Raw genomic sequence first — 14486 nt, forward strand, 5'->3', positions numbered from 1 at the left:
AGACACACCCACAAACATGAAAGTGACAGAGAAACAGCGATTGGCTGCCTTCTTGTACACGCCCCGACCGGGGATCGAACCCACAAGCTGGGCGTGTGCCCTGACCTGGACCTGAACCTGCGGCCTGCGGGTGTGTGGGACAACGCTCCAACCCGCTGAGCCCCCCCCAGGGCAGGGGCTGCACGTTGCTTTCTGGGGGTCCCACCCACGTGCAACTGATGCGGCCGACCGGGTCCTGTCCGCGGGGTTGAGTTCGAAGCAGGCAACATTCCCATTCTGCCCCAGGGCATTCCAGGGATTCGGCTCACCAGCGAGGAGTGGAAGAGGCATCTCCCACCCACTCCACCCCCCCCCCCTGCAACCTCACCCCGCCCCCCCGGCAATGTCAGAATACAGGGTCTGCTACAAATAATGCCCCCTTTCTATTGCAGAACCACACACGTGAATCTGTAGCATCCCAGTAGGGTGTGCTATCCACCCAGTGGTGTGTGCACCCAGTAGGGTGACATCCCAAAGGGTGTGCTATCATGTCGAAGCACACCCTTTGAACAAGCTGAGGGGAAATGTTCGAGTGAACACTATACACGACAGCATTCACACGGGTGCCCTGCCGACCACACTCGGGCAGGCGCTACATGTGCCGGACCCTGTGTCTGAATACCTAAACGAGGAGATGAGTCCTTGTGGTTCTGACGCGAGTGCGTTGGTTCCTGCGTGATTTGCTCCCTGCCGGCTCTGTGCGGGTTATCGCCGTGCCAGGGGTAGGGGGTGCACAGAACCAGCCATCTGGGGAGGGGATGCAAGGCCCCGCCCCTTCCCCCGGGGGGAGGGCGGGGCTTCCTCCTGTGGGGGGGGGGGTGCTGATGGATTGGTGGGGCGTACCTGCCACATGCAGGTGCATCAGGAACATGGCAGCTGAGCCAGCACTCAATGACCAAGGGGGGTTGTCTGGAGTTCCGAACAAGACATGCTTGGCTCAGAGTGTGACTTCCTCCAAGGACATGTCTGGGGGGGGCGTGGGCCTTCTGGCGCCGCCGGGACAAGGGACAGCCAATGAAAGCCCAGGGGTCAGGGCTGGCGCCCCGGAGCAGGGGCCGAGAACCAGCCAGGTCCGTTTCACGCGTCAGATCCGGTCACTCGGCCACCTGAGCGCCGTGCCGCTGTGATTTCACATTCCTTCGTCTATACACTTTGGACTGGGGGCATGGCATGAAACGTTGCTTGAGGCAGAGGCATTTGGACTTGGGTTTGTTTGTTTGTTTGTTTCTGAATTTTTGCAAGAGTTCCTGGGCGCCCGATGGAGGACGCGTGCCACACAGCGAGATCGCGAATGCCCCAGAGAGTAATAGCAAGCAGCCTTGCAGCTTCCTTCACGGAGAGTTGGTTTTCTCCACTGTCCACGCCCTGAGACATCTGTTGGATTTTCTCGTTGGTTTTGAGGTCGTGTCCTTGGTGGTGGAAGGGTCCTGTTTCTGCCCTCTAAGGAGCTGTCCTGCACGCATTGGTAGATGTTCGTTCCTCTCCGCGGCTCTGGGCTCCGATTCCTTCCTTCCTTCCTTGGTTTCCATGCATCCCCTCCTCACCTGCCCGCATCGCGGAACACGTGCACAGCGCCCCCTGCTAGTGTTGGAAGGCAGCAGCGACACCTCACGCATCCTTCCTGTCACCGCCACTTTTCACTGGAGGGGCTTTCGGCCCACATGCCTGTGGTGGCAGTTAGAGAAATCTTCCCCCCGGGGACCTTATTTCTTTTTTTTTTTAAGATTTTATTTATTTATTTTTAGAGAGGGAAGGGAGGGAGAAAGAAATAGAGAGAGAGAAACATCCATGTGCGGTTGCTAGGGGCCGTGGCCTGCAACCCAGGCACATGCCCTTACTGGGAATCGAACCTGCGACGCTTTGGTTCGCAGCCTGCGCTCCATCCACTGAGCTACGCCAGCCAGGGCCGGGTCCTTATTTCTATTGCAGGTCACAGAGACGACCCAGGAGTCGTGACAGTGCTCGAGTGCCCTCACACGTTGATCTCTGCTTTAAATAGCATTGTGCATAGTATTACAGTAGCCGTGCATAAACTCACGGTCCACTGTCGTACAAACAACTGTCCATACTGAACACTTGTTTGCCGTCGTCCCTGAAACATTGGACCTGATCACCTATAAGTCGCTGGTCCACGGCCCCTCGCCTGGCCCCTGGTAACCTCTCTCCTAACTTTGCGCCTGCGCATCTGCCTGCCCTGGCCGCTAAGAGTCCACACGAAATGGGTGTGAGTCTCCAGGAATCTCCGCGGTGTCTCTGAGGTAAGAGCGTCTGGCAGCACGACTCTCGAGACCCCAGTACGTGTCGACGGGGTGCTGGTGGAGGCGATGGTTAGTTTTACTCCTCTTCCTCGCCCATGGGACTCAGGAGAAAGTGCATCTTTCCCCAGAATCGCTTTGTCATCATCCCTCCCGGCTTATTTTGTTCTCCCTTCACGAAACAGTTGCCTAGTCCAGGGTCCTCCCAGCCCTGTCCTCCTCCCCGTATCCCTCCAAGTGCCCTAACGTGCATTTCGTCCTCGGTGGGAACCCAGGAATCTGCAGTTTCCACGCTTGCATTTCATCTCGCCACTGTGTCACGGTGTCAGAGGCTTCCCAGCAAAGTCACGGTCAAGTGCAAGGAGGCTCCCGATTCTAGAGTGCCTAGCCCGGGTTGGGCGGACTGCCCGCTTAGCTGAGTCTCTCCCCTCGGAGATGAGTTCCCCCCCACCCGGTGGTGGGGGCACCACCGGGCTTAGCTTGTCGTGAGAGTTTACAGGAAGGAGGTTTAGCGTGAGAATCGCTTCAGCAGCCTGGAGCACAGCAAGGTGGCGGCGAGTCATGGTGGGGGCGTGTGCAGGCAGGCGGGAAAGCCGCCCCCAGGCTGTGAGGTGCACCTCCTCCCCCCTTCCCTGCCCTGTCCGAGACACACCCGCTCACTGCTTCTCCTGCTGGGACACCGTCAAGTCCAGGGCTGGCCCAAGGCCGCGGCCGCTGGGCTGCGGCCCAGCCACCTGGCTGGTGATCGGGTTACCTCCCCCTAGGGAGCCCCGATCCATCCCCTTCGGTGACAGTGCGGTGGCTGGCCACCCCACTGGCGAGAAGGCCCCCCCGCTTCGTTTCCCGCTGCGAATGTGCACACCTTGCTTCAGACGGTTCGGCTAATAACATGGTTCCCCGAGTGGAGGCGCCCGTGGCGTGGCCCTCAGAGGGGCGTGGGGGGCGGGCTGCCTTCCGTGCCATGTGGGCTTGCAGGAGAACCTGGCGGGCGCCGCTGGGAGCAAATGTGTAACCGGCACGGGCATCCCTGGCACCACCGTTCGAGGCTGGAAAGGGGCTGCTGGGTGCTCGCAGGCTGGAAGTCCAGGTTCTTTCTTTACACGCTGAAGTTCGGGCGGCGTGCTCATCCCGGCAGCAGCCCGAACAGCTAGGTCGCCGGCAGGAGTTGGAAACAGAGCCGGTTTGGACAGGGGCGCTGGGTCATATGACGCCACTCAGCTGCCCACGGCCAGCGGCCCACTGGGCGACAGCCTGCATGGCATGTGAGGTGATGATAGTACCGGGAAGTCGTGCAGGAAGCGTCGGAGGTGTCGTCCCTGAAGTGCTGGGTCGTTTTCGTTTTTCGGTTGTTTCCAGCACATCCTTCAACTGAACGTAAGGAGAGCCGCGAAATCAGATGCTCAGGGTGGAGTGAGCTCAGGCTGCGAACCGAAGTGTCGCAGGTTCGATTCCCAGTCGGGGCACATGCCTGGGTTGCAGGCCACGGCCCCCAGCAACCGCACATGGATGTTTCTCTCTCTCTCTCTCTTTCTCCCTCCCTTCCCTCTCTAAAAATAAATTAAAAAATAAATAAAAAACCAGATGCTCGGGAAGCTGGCCCCTCTGGGCTGTGTCCTCTCTGACCTTGGTGACAGCTCACCACACAGCGCCGGGTGAACAAAGTGATGTTGTGAATGCAGTCGAGCGGAGGCAGGCTGTCCAGCCCACGTAGGGGGTCAGACTTGCATTAGCCACCGTGGGCAGATGTCACGGGCCAATGTTGGGCTTCGTCCGTGAATAATAGATGTGGTTTTTTTCCTTTTATTTTCTTTTTTTTTTTCCCTCTTTTTGGTCTTTTTCTAACACACCTCCTGGGAGAGGCGGTAAAGTTCCTGAGCGGTGTTTGAATAATAGACATGGTTTTATTTTCAGTGTCTAAAATGTTCTCAAGAAGGCTATAATGGAGCCCTGGCTGGCATAGCTCAGTGGATTGAGCGTGGGCTGCGAACCAAAGTGTCGCAGGTTCGATTCCCAGTCAGGGCACATGCCTGGGTTGCAGGCCATGGCCCCCAGCAACCACACATTCATGTTTCTCTCTCTCTCTCTCTCTCTCTCTCTCTCTCTCTCTCTCTCTCCTTTCTCTCTCTAAAAAAATAAATAAATAAAATGTTTTAAAAAAGAAGGCTATAACGCAGCTCCTTCCTTCACACGCTCGCAGCGCGTAGGGAAGGTAACACATGTCTGTAGTGAGTTGTGACGTGAGCCAGCCCTCCGCCTCGGAGGGGACATAGACCGGAAAATCTGGCGCCTTCGTGACCCCACCTGGCCCATCAGAAATACCTGTCCGCAAACGCATTGGCGAGGGCCTGCGTCTTGCCTGGACCCCTGCAAATTCAGGGGGTGGCCGTACGGCGTCGTGTCTGGAGTTGACTCGGCGCGGCCTGCACGTGGGTGCTGAGTCTGTCCCGTGGGCCGGGCACCGTGCCGGGCACACAGAGCGGTGTCCCTGTAAAGGACGCTTTGTTGTTAGGTTCCCCAAGCAGGGCCAGACCCTGGGCGTCGTGGGAGCCGAAAGGAGGGTGTGGCCCTGCCCTAGGGTGAGGGAGGCCGAGGGCCGGGGGCCTTGAAGGAGAAGTGGGACTTGATCCAGAGGGGAAGGCGGAGGGTGTCCTTGGCAGAGGGCAGGAGGACCCAGGGACAGGGGCCCAGGGGACTCCTGGAGGGTGGTGAGGGCAGAAGAACGTCATCCGGCGCTATCTTTGCTGGGGTACAGTCGGGGGTGAGCATACCAGTGACACGGGGGCAGCAGTCTGGCAGGGTGGGTGGGGGTGTCAGAGTCTAGACGGTGGCCACCACCTGCCTCCCCCAGCCTATGTGTGTCCTCCCCAGTGGGGGCACCCGGGTCCGATGGCCCTGAGACCCTGGTGGCTGCGTGTGTGTGCGCGGCCTCTGGACGTGCCCGCGGCCGTGGGGAACAGGAACCTGCCCCTCCCACCCTTCCGGCGGTGTTTCCGTGAGCGCCGCTCTGACTCACGTGCACCCGGCAGATAAAACAGCGTGTTTCCAGGAGCATCCTAGCAACTCCCTTCAAGACATAGAGACATTGACCTTCAGGCGTTCCTGCTCCCGGAGCCGGGCTGACCTTCTGCCTCGGGGCCCGGATGAGGGGCCCGGATGACGCACGGCACCCACGGAGTCCCTGGCCTCCAGGAGGGGACTGGGCCCATCGGCACGTAGAGAGCCGTGCTCACCTCTCCCTCGGTCTCCTTGTTCTGTGTCCCCTCCGCTTCCTGGTGGAAGGCTCTGCTGCGATGGAGATGGGGCCTGGGCTCAGAGACGGGGGCCCGCCGTCGTCGGGGCAGCCGGCATCTTGAACATAAACCCCTTTCCTCTCCGTCAGCCCCTGGCTGGCGTCTGCTGGCGTCCAGGAACAGCGTGTGCCTGAGGGCTGGTATCCCCTGGGAGCCCCCCGCCCCCCTGCTGTGCTCTAGGAGGGCCCTCCTTGCACTGCCTGCCCACGGCAGGTGGGGAGGTGCCAGGTCTCAGGTGGGCAGGGTGCACCCCCCCCAGCGAGCGCTGCCACGTTGGGTCTGAGGTCCCAGCCGTCAACGGCTTGCTGGCATTCGGTGGAAACAGTGCAGAGGGCGTCAGACATAGGATGACCCCGTGAGGTCCCTTTTGTCCTCCTCCATGGGATCTGATGCACATGCTCCATGCACGGGGCCACGTGCAGGGCGGCTCAGGGCGGGGCCTGGGAGGCTGGCCGTCAGCAGGTTCCTCGTCTGTGTGTGTGCACAGCACGCTCTGGCCTTGCAGCCGCCCTCGGGGCCAGCGCCCGGCAGCATCCTCTCCGTTCCCAGAAGTCCTGGCTCGCGGGCCGGGCCAGGAAGCCCAAGCAGCCTCGGGGCTGCTGGCCGCTGGGAGGGACCCTTGGCGGCTGACCGCCAGGGTATTTTTAGCTGGTGGTTGATTCATGAGATACAGTGAGGACGTGATTTCTCTCACACCGAGGGGCTGCCAAGCCTTGGGCAGCGTGGACTGGACTTCCTGATGGGGTTTTTCTTTTTCCCTCACGTGCCAACTCAGCACGTGTGAGCGCCTCGTTATCCTGCCTAAAGGATCACAGACTCGGTTTCCCGAGTTCTCTATAAATGTCGGGAGAGTCCACAGGGCTTTTCCCAGCTGCGTGTGTTTTCTGATCGCGAGTCCTGGCTGACGCGGGCATGAGTCATGGAATCCGGGAGTTGTGACAAAGCCAGCCTAGGTCCCCATGAAACCTGGAAGCAATCGCCATTGGTCCGTGCGGCCTTGGCGCCCTGGGGGCCGTGACACAAGGGACAGCACACAGCGTTCCTCAGGGAGCCATGCGCCCGACAAACGTCAGGGCCCAGGAAGGATCCTTGGAGTTCCCGGCGTGCTCAAGGGGCTGGTGTTTCGGCGCCAGCGCGGATTCCAGCCCCTTCTCAAGAAGCCTACCTTTCTCCTTTCGAGGTTTTGTTTATTTCCAGAGGGAGGCGGAGCGAGGGGGACACAGGGAGAGAAACACTTGGTCTGTGACTTCCCGTACGTGCCCTGACCCAGTTGCATGCGGCCCAACACAACGTCCTAAGTTGGCTGGAAACAGCGTGAGATGGTTTTGTTGTGACGTGTCACCGTGTGTGTAATGGGTGGTCCAAGACAACGCTTCCTCCTCCACTGTGGCCCGGAGACGCTGGAAGGCTGGACACCCGCCCCCCCTCCACCTAGGGAGGGCTCCTGTGGCCTGTCTCGGAGCCTCCGCTGCCGGTCAGGGCTGCTCGCTGCCGTTGCTGGGCCTGTGGCCCGTCACCCTGAGCCCTGCCTCGGGGCTCTGCTCCTCTTGGCTTCCAGGCCCACCCAACTCCGCCGTGACTTCGTGTGGGCAACTTCCACCTGCAGGGACCCCGTTTCTTAACCAGGTCCCATGCGAGGGGGGCTGGGGGCTAGGGGCATGGACGTGGCTCTTTTAGGGGACTCGGTTCAATCCCTCACAGTGGTCATCTCCTGTAACACCCCCCCCACCCAGGGCACCCCCAGGGGGCTACCCACCACACATGACACATTTTCCTGGCCATCACACATTTCTACTAGGTGGCTGAGAAAATGCCAACAGTCCACACGCCTTGTTTTTAGTTTTTATTTTTTTAGATTTTATTTATTTATTTTTAGAGAGGGGAGGGGGAGAGAAAGAGAGAGAGAAAATCAATGTGTGGTTGCCTCTCACACGGCCCCCACTAGGGACCTGGCCTGCAACCCAGGTATGTGCCCTGACTGGGAATCGAACCTGCAATGCTTTGGTTCGCAGCCCACCTCAATCCACTGAGCTACGCCAGCCAGGCAGGCACACGCCTTGTTTTTAATAAAATAAAATTTGCGTGTAAATGCACCAAGGCTCCCAGAGCAGCCTTCCATAAAAGGTCAGTGACCTTGGGGTTCCCTCCTTCCCCCCCCCCCCCCCCCCGCCTTCTCTGGGGGCAGAGGTGGCTTTCAAAGGTAAACGGGGCAAGAAGGGTGTCCTGCCACTGAGTCCACCCCTTAGGGACAGGCGTGGTGTCCTGGAGGAGCACCTTCCAGAGCGAAGGAGGACGGGTGACTGTCCATTCGCATGACGGCCCCCACCAGGACCGGCTTCTGTGTTAGCCCCAAGTCCGAGCGTGCCTGAGTGCGTCAGGGCTGGCACCTGGGCACCACGCCCTGCTCAGGGAACCAGACCGACACCTGCGCTTTGGGGGAAGCAAACTCCAAACCCTGTTCCGGGAGGTCGTATGAGTAGTCCGTAGCCACAAAGGGGTTCTTCTCCCCCTCCCCCCACCGTACACCTCTTCCCCGGGGGTGGAAAACAGGGCACACCGCCTCGCATCCTCACCTCAAATATTTACCGAAATAAATCACTGTAGGATTTACCTCCTGGCGAGTCAACAACTTTCAGCAGGAACCCTCTGCTAATCTAATTTTACAAAAACACCGCCTGTACCAGTTGGACGTGGAAATGTTTAGCCGGAGGCGGGGGAGAACGGGTTATTTGCTGAGGGCTCGTTGGAGGGGAAAGACGGGTCAGTCTGGTTTCTGAAGCGGCGTGAGCCTGGGGGGTGGAGGATGTGCCGGCCAGGCCCCCCCCCCCCCCCGCTCCCCCCGGGCTGTGCTGAAAGAGACCTCTGTCGCGGTGGGGAGATAGATGCATTGAGTTTGCTGGCTGGTCTTTGCAAGCTTGCTTCAGAAAGGCTGTGACTTGATAGAATGGGGAGTGTGTGACTGCGTGTGTGTGTGTGTGTGTGTGTGTGTGTGAGAGAGAGAGAGAGAGAGAGAGAGAGAGAGAGAGAGAGAATATTTCCAGGCCTCCAAGCCTAATGATTTCTGGCTGGCTGCAGATTTGCAGCCAGACAAACTCATTACGGGCGGTGTGGTTACAGCAACAGCTGCGGAGCCAGATGGGGTCAGTTTGTTTTTCTCCGTGTGCAGGTTTCCGACGGCGCAGGGGCTGGGGAGGGAGCGACCCCCGGGCTCTCGGGTCCCACCACTGCCCAGCCCCGTGCCAGGTTTCTGGCAGTCGCCTTGCAGGATGGTGGAGACCCGCCCACCGGTGCTGAGTCCGTCGGAAGCACTGGGTGGATGAGGAGCTCATGATGTTGCTTGAAATTGGATTGACTATAGTTTACACTTTCTGTGATGTCATCTATTTTTTTAAAAGATTTGTTTATTTCTTTTTAGAGAGGGAAGGGAGGGAGAAAGAGAGACAGAGAGAAACATCCATGTGCGGTTGCTGGGGGCCGTGGCCTGCAACCCAGACATGTGCCCTGCCTGGGAATCGAACCTGCGATGCTTTTGTTCGCAGCCCGAGCTCCATCCACTGAGCTACACCAGCCAGGTTCGATGTCGCCTGTTGTATCCAGGGAACCCTTCTGCTGTGCCAGTGGGGTTTTGTCACTGCGTCTCCTCGTGTCCTGGGGACTGGCTGGTGTCTCAGCTGCCCGTGTGCCTCCTGGCCCTGAGCGTGTGCTGGAATCCCCGTTGTGAGTTTTGCAGCCTGCCCCTCACTTGGGGCTGAGGCTTTGGCGTGATTGGACAGGGGCAGAAGCGTCTCGGGGCAAACACCCCGGAGATGCAGGGTGCTCAGGGCCCATCACCCGTCAGGGCACGGACTGCCAGCGTGGCTTCCGTCCGGTGAGGCAGCAGGTGTCGCTGGCTGCTTTTATTCTAAGGTCCAGGGTTTCCGTGCAAGGGGACTGACCGAGAGCTTTTTCTTGGAGTGTGGACACGGTCATGGTAGCCCAGGGCCAGTCCTGCTCAGGTACCGCACCCATGGTGCACCCTCTGCAGTCCCCAGGGTTGGTGTCGGAGAAGCGGCGTGCGCGCTGGCACAGGGAAGGCAAAGCCCACCTTAGGGGCCAGGGCACAAGAACAGAAGCAGGTTTGGGGGCCAGGGCACACCTGGGGTGTCCGCAGAAGGCGGGGAACCGGATGGAGCGGATGAAGCACAAACGCCCTGCAGGGGAGGCAGGCAGAGCCAGCCAGTTTCCAAAACAGTCTGTCTCGGGTAATTCAGCGGGAAGGTCAAGTGCAGGCCTGGTGAAGAGCTCTCCCCCTCGCCGCAGTCTTAGAAGTGGCAGATATCAACCGTGCATATTTTATAAGCTGTCTCTAGACGCTGGCCTCGGAAAACTGCACAGAGGGGGGCGGGGAGGCTGGGGGAGAGTGGCTGCCAACCTAGGGGAGGGGAGGCTTTCTCGGCACGCACGGCGCGCCGGGGAAGGCACGCCACCGGGAGTGTGCTTGGAAAACGAGGAAGTCGCTGAGCAGCTTTCCTGTTTATCTTATCCACACTCAGCAGATGAGGGATGAGCGATGATTCTCGGCTTGCCGGGGTTTTGATAACTCCGCTGATTTTAAAAAGAGTGCGCCGTGAGCAGTTTGAAAAAGCAAAATTGAGCATGCCAACACGGGGACCCCCCTGAAGCCAGCCGTAGAAGCTGCTCCTCACCAGAGTGTCGGTGTGTTTTGGTGTACGAGCCTGTGCATACATGCAGGCGTGTGTAGCATGTTCAGCTTTGTACCAGGCATGTTCCCGATCTCATGTCATCATGCACCAGCGTTGATGGCGTGGGTCTGTCCCGGAACTTGCGTTGCACCCCGGTGGGGACTCCCTCCGGTGGCTTTCGGTGTGTGCCCGAGGCTGCCCCGGAGCAAACCCAGGCAGAGACCCAACGGCTTCGCCGAACGGTGGTGCCGGTTGTCTGGTGTTGCCGCGTGGGGTGGGGTACCTCCAGCCCCCACAAACAGCTCTGGTGGTCACTGTCCACTGCACTGAGATATACCAAGGCTCCTGTGTTCTTTTTCTTCTTTCTTTCTGCCAATTCTTGGGTTATTAAATGAGGCAGCACACTTGCTCTCACTTGTCAGTCATTTGCACGCATCTTTCTGTGAATCGGACGTCCTCCCCACTAAAAGGCATATCTCATATCTTTGTTTGAACGTTCCACTTTGTAGGTTTCACTGGAATGCCTGGTTTTTTGTTGGTTTGTTTTATGTTTTACTAATTTTTAGAGAGAGGGGAAGGGAGGGAGAAAGAGATGGAGAGAAACATCGACGTGCAAGAGATGCATCAATCCGTTGCCTCTTGCACGCCCCCTACTGGAGACGTGGCACGCAACCCCAGGCAGATGCTCTGACTGGGAATCAAACCGGCGACCTTTTGGTTCCCAGGCTGGCACTGAGTCCCCTGAGCCACACCGGCCAGGGCGAAATTCGTGTTGTTCTAAAGATGGCGATTTGTTGGCGTTTTCTCTACACGGGCCATGTCTGATGTCCCCTGGTGTGTGGGTCTGCTGACGTTAGCCAGACTCGGCATCTGTGTGTTTGAGCTCCGTAGCCACGGAGGACCAGACCCAGAAACAGGGAGGTGCAGTAGCCAAGTCATTGCTAAGGTGACATGCACACGGGCATGTGCCATGAACCCGTCGACCCCCTCTCCCTAAAGTAAAGGTGCCTCGGGTGTGAGAGTCATGACCACCACCTGTTAACAAGAGGGTGTGTTTCAGCCCTGGCTGGCGTAGCTCAGTGGATGGAGCGCGGGCTGCGAACCAAAGCATCGCAGGTTCGATTCCCAGTCAGGGCACATGCCTGGGTTGCAGGCCACGGCCCCCAGCAACCGCACATGGATGTTTCTCTCTCTCTCTCTCTTTTTCCCTCCCTTCCCTCTCTAAAAATAAATAAATAAAATCTTAAAAAAAAGAGTGGGTGTGTTTGGATGTCTCGAGGCTGCGTGGATGTCTCCGTCTATTTCCCAGGGTGCGTATCAGAGGATAGTGCTGCTGTAGGATGGCCATTGGAGAAGACACAGATGCTCTTGTTGGCCAATAAAGGATGTTTTAAAAACAGAACTACGCATGGGCAGGCTTCTTTGTCACTGCTTGTTGTGAGCCAGAGTTCCATGTTTCCCGTGGGTGTTTGTGTCTGTGTCCATGGGTATGCGTGCCCAACATACGTGTTTTGGTTTTTTTCCTCCTCACCCAAGGGCATTTTTTTTTCCCATTGCTCTCCGACAGAGGGGGTGGGGACAGATAGAGAGCGACAGGCGTGTATGTGAGAGAGAAGTATCAGTCCGGTTGCCTCCTGACCGGGGATCGAACCTGTGACCTCTCGATGCATGGGGTGACGCTCCAGCCAACTGAGCCGCCCGCCCAGGGTCTGCGTTAACGTGTTTTACTACGCAGATGAATTCACTGGCGACCTGTTATGTAGTAAGCTGTGGGCTGTCTCTGGAGCCCTGGGCTGCTGCCTCGCGAGGAGAGAATTGTCTGTTTTCTCTGCTGCTCACACTTCGAGTGAGCTGTTCCCGCTCCCTCCTTCGCTGTTTCGTGACATCACGCGGGAAGCTTTGCGAACACCCTTTCCGGTTCTTGTTTCAGAGTGTTTCGGTGTCATTTTTTTTTTCTGTTCTCCTAAGAAAGTGTCTCCACCTTGGACGTGAAAGGGGAGGGAGAAGGTGATTCAGACACCACTGATGGTGGGTGGAAACCAGTGCTGGGATAATGTCAGGGCGGAGTGTCTTGCTGTTCCCCAACAGAACAGATGTAGTGGCTTCTTAGTGACGGGCGTGTGTTTTTGCTCGAAAGTTACGTGGAGTCAGTGGATGTCTAGCCAGGGCTGGAAGGAAGGATTTCCGGCCGGGTGTGCATCCAGGATCCCCCCCGAACCCCCGCCCCAGGGAGAAATAACCATATTCCTTTCCTGGCGGGCACCTATCTTCTCAGGACTCAGATGCCTTCCCCCCACCGTAGACTCGGCGTTCTCTTGGCGCTGCCGAGGGCCGGACGCACAGAACAACAAAAAAAGGGCTCTGGGAATGCACGGATTTCTGTCCTGCAAAACGAGGCATTCCTCTTTTTTTTTAAGTGCTTCTTTTTTTTAAAGATTTTATTAATTTATTTTTAGAGAGGGAAGGGAGGGAGAGAGAGAGAGAGAAACATCAATGTGCAGTTGCTGGGGGTCATGGCCTGCAACCCAGGCATGTGCCCTGGCTGGGAATCGAACCTGCGACGCTTTGGTTCGCAGCCTGCGCTCCATCCACTGAGCTATGCCAGCCAGGGCTCTAAAGTTGGGCATTATTTACCAGAGAGCAGACACTAACGGTCTTGTACACCCCCCTCCTCTGCCCACCAAAGAGGCGTCTCGTAAAAGCATTGAAATATCGATTGAATATTTTCATGTGTTATTGTGGTGTCTTTGAATTATTGTATAATCTTGAGCCACGTCATTAGAAAGCTAAAATCCATTTAAATACTTGTTTGTTTTCGAGAGAGATGGAAAGCACCATTTCTCTTTAAGCAATCACACTTGGTTACAAGAAAAAAAACACACAAAAAAACAGCGTCGTGTTCCATTGGTAATGAGAGAGATGATAAGGAGAAATTGATTCCTCCTGGGCGTCGGGTAGGAATTAGCAAAGGCAATACTTTTCCCTGGGCGTGCTTGCATTGCAAGTACCGAATGTTTCTAATAGTCACTCGGGAGACGCTCAGCTGATTCCATGAGAAGGCCCCAATTTTGGTTTTTTGTTTTTGTTGAATGTGTTCTGACCCCGTGCGGAGAACTTGGACGGTTTTCTTCCTGTTGCAGTCCTGCTGTTACAATTTATGCTCATGGAACACTTTGGTTATATTACTAAGCCCAGCCTCCCCCTGCTTTCCAGGGAGCTTTTGTAAATGATCGTAGTTATTTTCACCCAGTGTATCCATCCTGACCCGCGGGTCGTGTTACATTTCCATCCGGGGAGAAGGATACTGTTGCATGGAGGTTCCTGCCCAATGGAGATCAGGAGGACGTGCATGCAGACAGATCCCGCTGTGTCAGGGCCCCCTGTACGGTGAGGCGAGCCAGTGCCTCCCATTTAGAATGAACTTTGCACCCCTGGGGAGGTGCTTGTGAGCAGAATTGCTTAGGACGAGCACTGCAGCATGGACTTTATCTGTATGACACTATTGTGGGCAGTCGAGCTATTAAAATCTCGCAGAGCCCTGGCTGGTGTGTCTCAGTTGGGTGGAGCGTCGTCCCCTGCACCGAAAGGTGGAGGATTTGTTTCCTGGTCAGGGCACATACCTAGGTTGTGGGTTCGATCCCGGGTCCGGGTGCCTATGGGAGGCAGCCAATCAGTGTTTCTCTCCCTGCCTCTCCTCTGTCTCTAAAATCAATAAACACATCTTCGAGTGAGGATTAAAACAAATAAACAAACAAACAAAAAAACTCAGGAGCCCTGGCTGGCGTAGCTCAGTGGATGGAGCGCGGGCTGCGAACCAAAGTATCACAGGTTCGATTCCCAGTCAGGGCACATGCCTGGGTTGCAGGCCACAGCCCCCAGCAACCGCACACTGATGTTTCTCTCTCTCTCTCTCCCTCTCTCTCTCTCTCTTTCTCCCTCCCTCCCCTCTCTAAAAATAAATAAATGAAATTAAAAAATTTTAAAAAAAAACCTCAGAGGTAAGGGTGCATGGGGGTGCCGGAGAGCAGGTATAAGATACCGTGTTTCTAACTGGAAGAACAAACGTTTGGCTGATGTGACGTGTGCTACCGTGTGAGGCAGGCACTGCTCCTTGCAGCAGGCGTGGTGAGGAAATCGTGCCAGTGGTGACCGGCCCACTGCCTTGGAGACGGCTGTCTTGTAGTTCCACATCCCGTCTGAGGCCGTCTGAGCAGGTGGCC

The 14486-nt window shown here is 57.1% G+C and overlaps 1 protein-coding gene across 2 annotated transcripts in view; it reads left to right on the forward strand.

Annotated features, from left to right (window-relative positions):
- Nucleotides 1-969: 969 nt before the first annotated feature.
- The window catches only part of TBL1X (transducin beta like 1 X-linked), a 50339-nt gene continuing 36822 nt past the window's right edge, over nucleotides 970-14486 (forward strand). For both annotated transcript variants that reach the window (XM_036017213.1, XM_036017214.1), the window contains exon 1: nucleotides 970-981. The gene's annotated coding sequence lies outside the window, so the exon portion shown is untranslated. The remainder of the gene's footprint in view (nucleotides 982-14486) is intronic.

This window comes from Phyllostomus discolor, chromosome Y (assembly GCF_004126475.2).
Source record: "Phyllostomus discolor isolate MPI-MPIP mPhyDis1 chromosome Y, mPhyDis1.pri.v3, whole genome shotgun sequence".
In the NCBI taxonomy this organism is placed as follows: Eukaryota; Metazoa; Chordata; class Mammalia; order Chiroptera; family Phyllostomidae; genus Phyllostomus; species Phyllostomus discolor.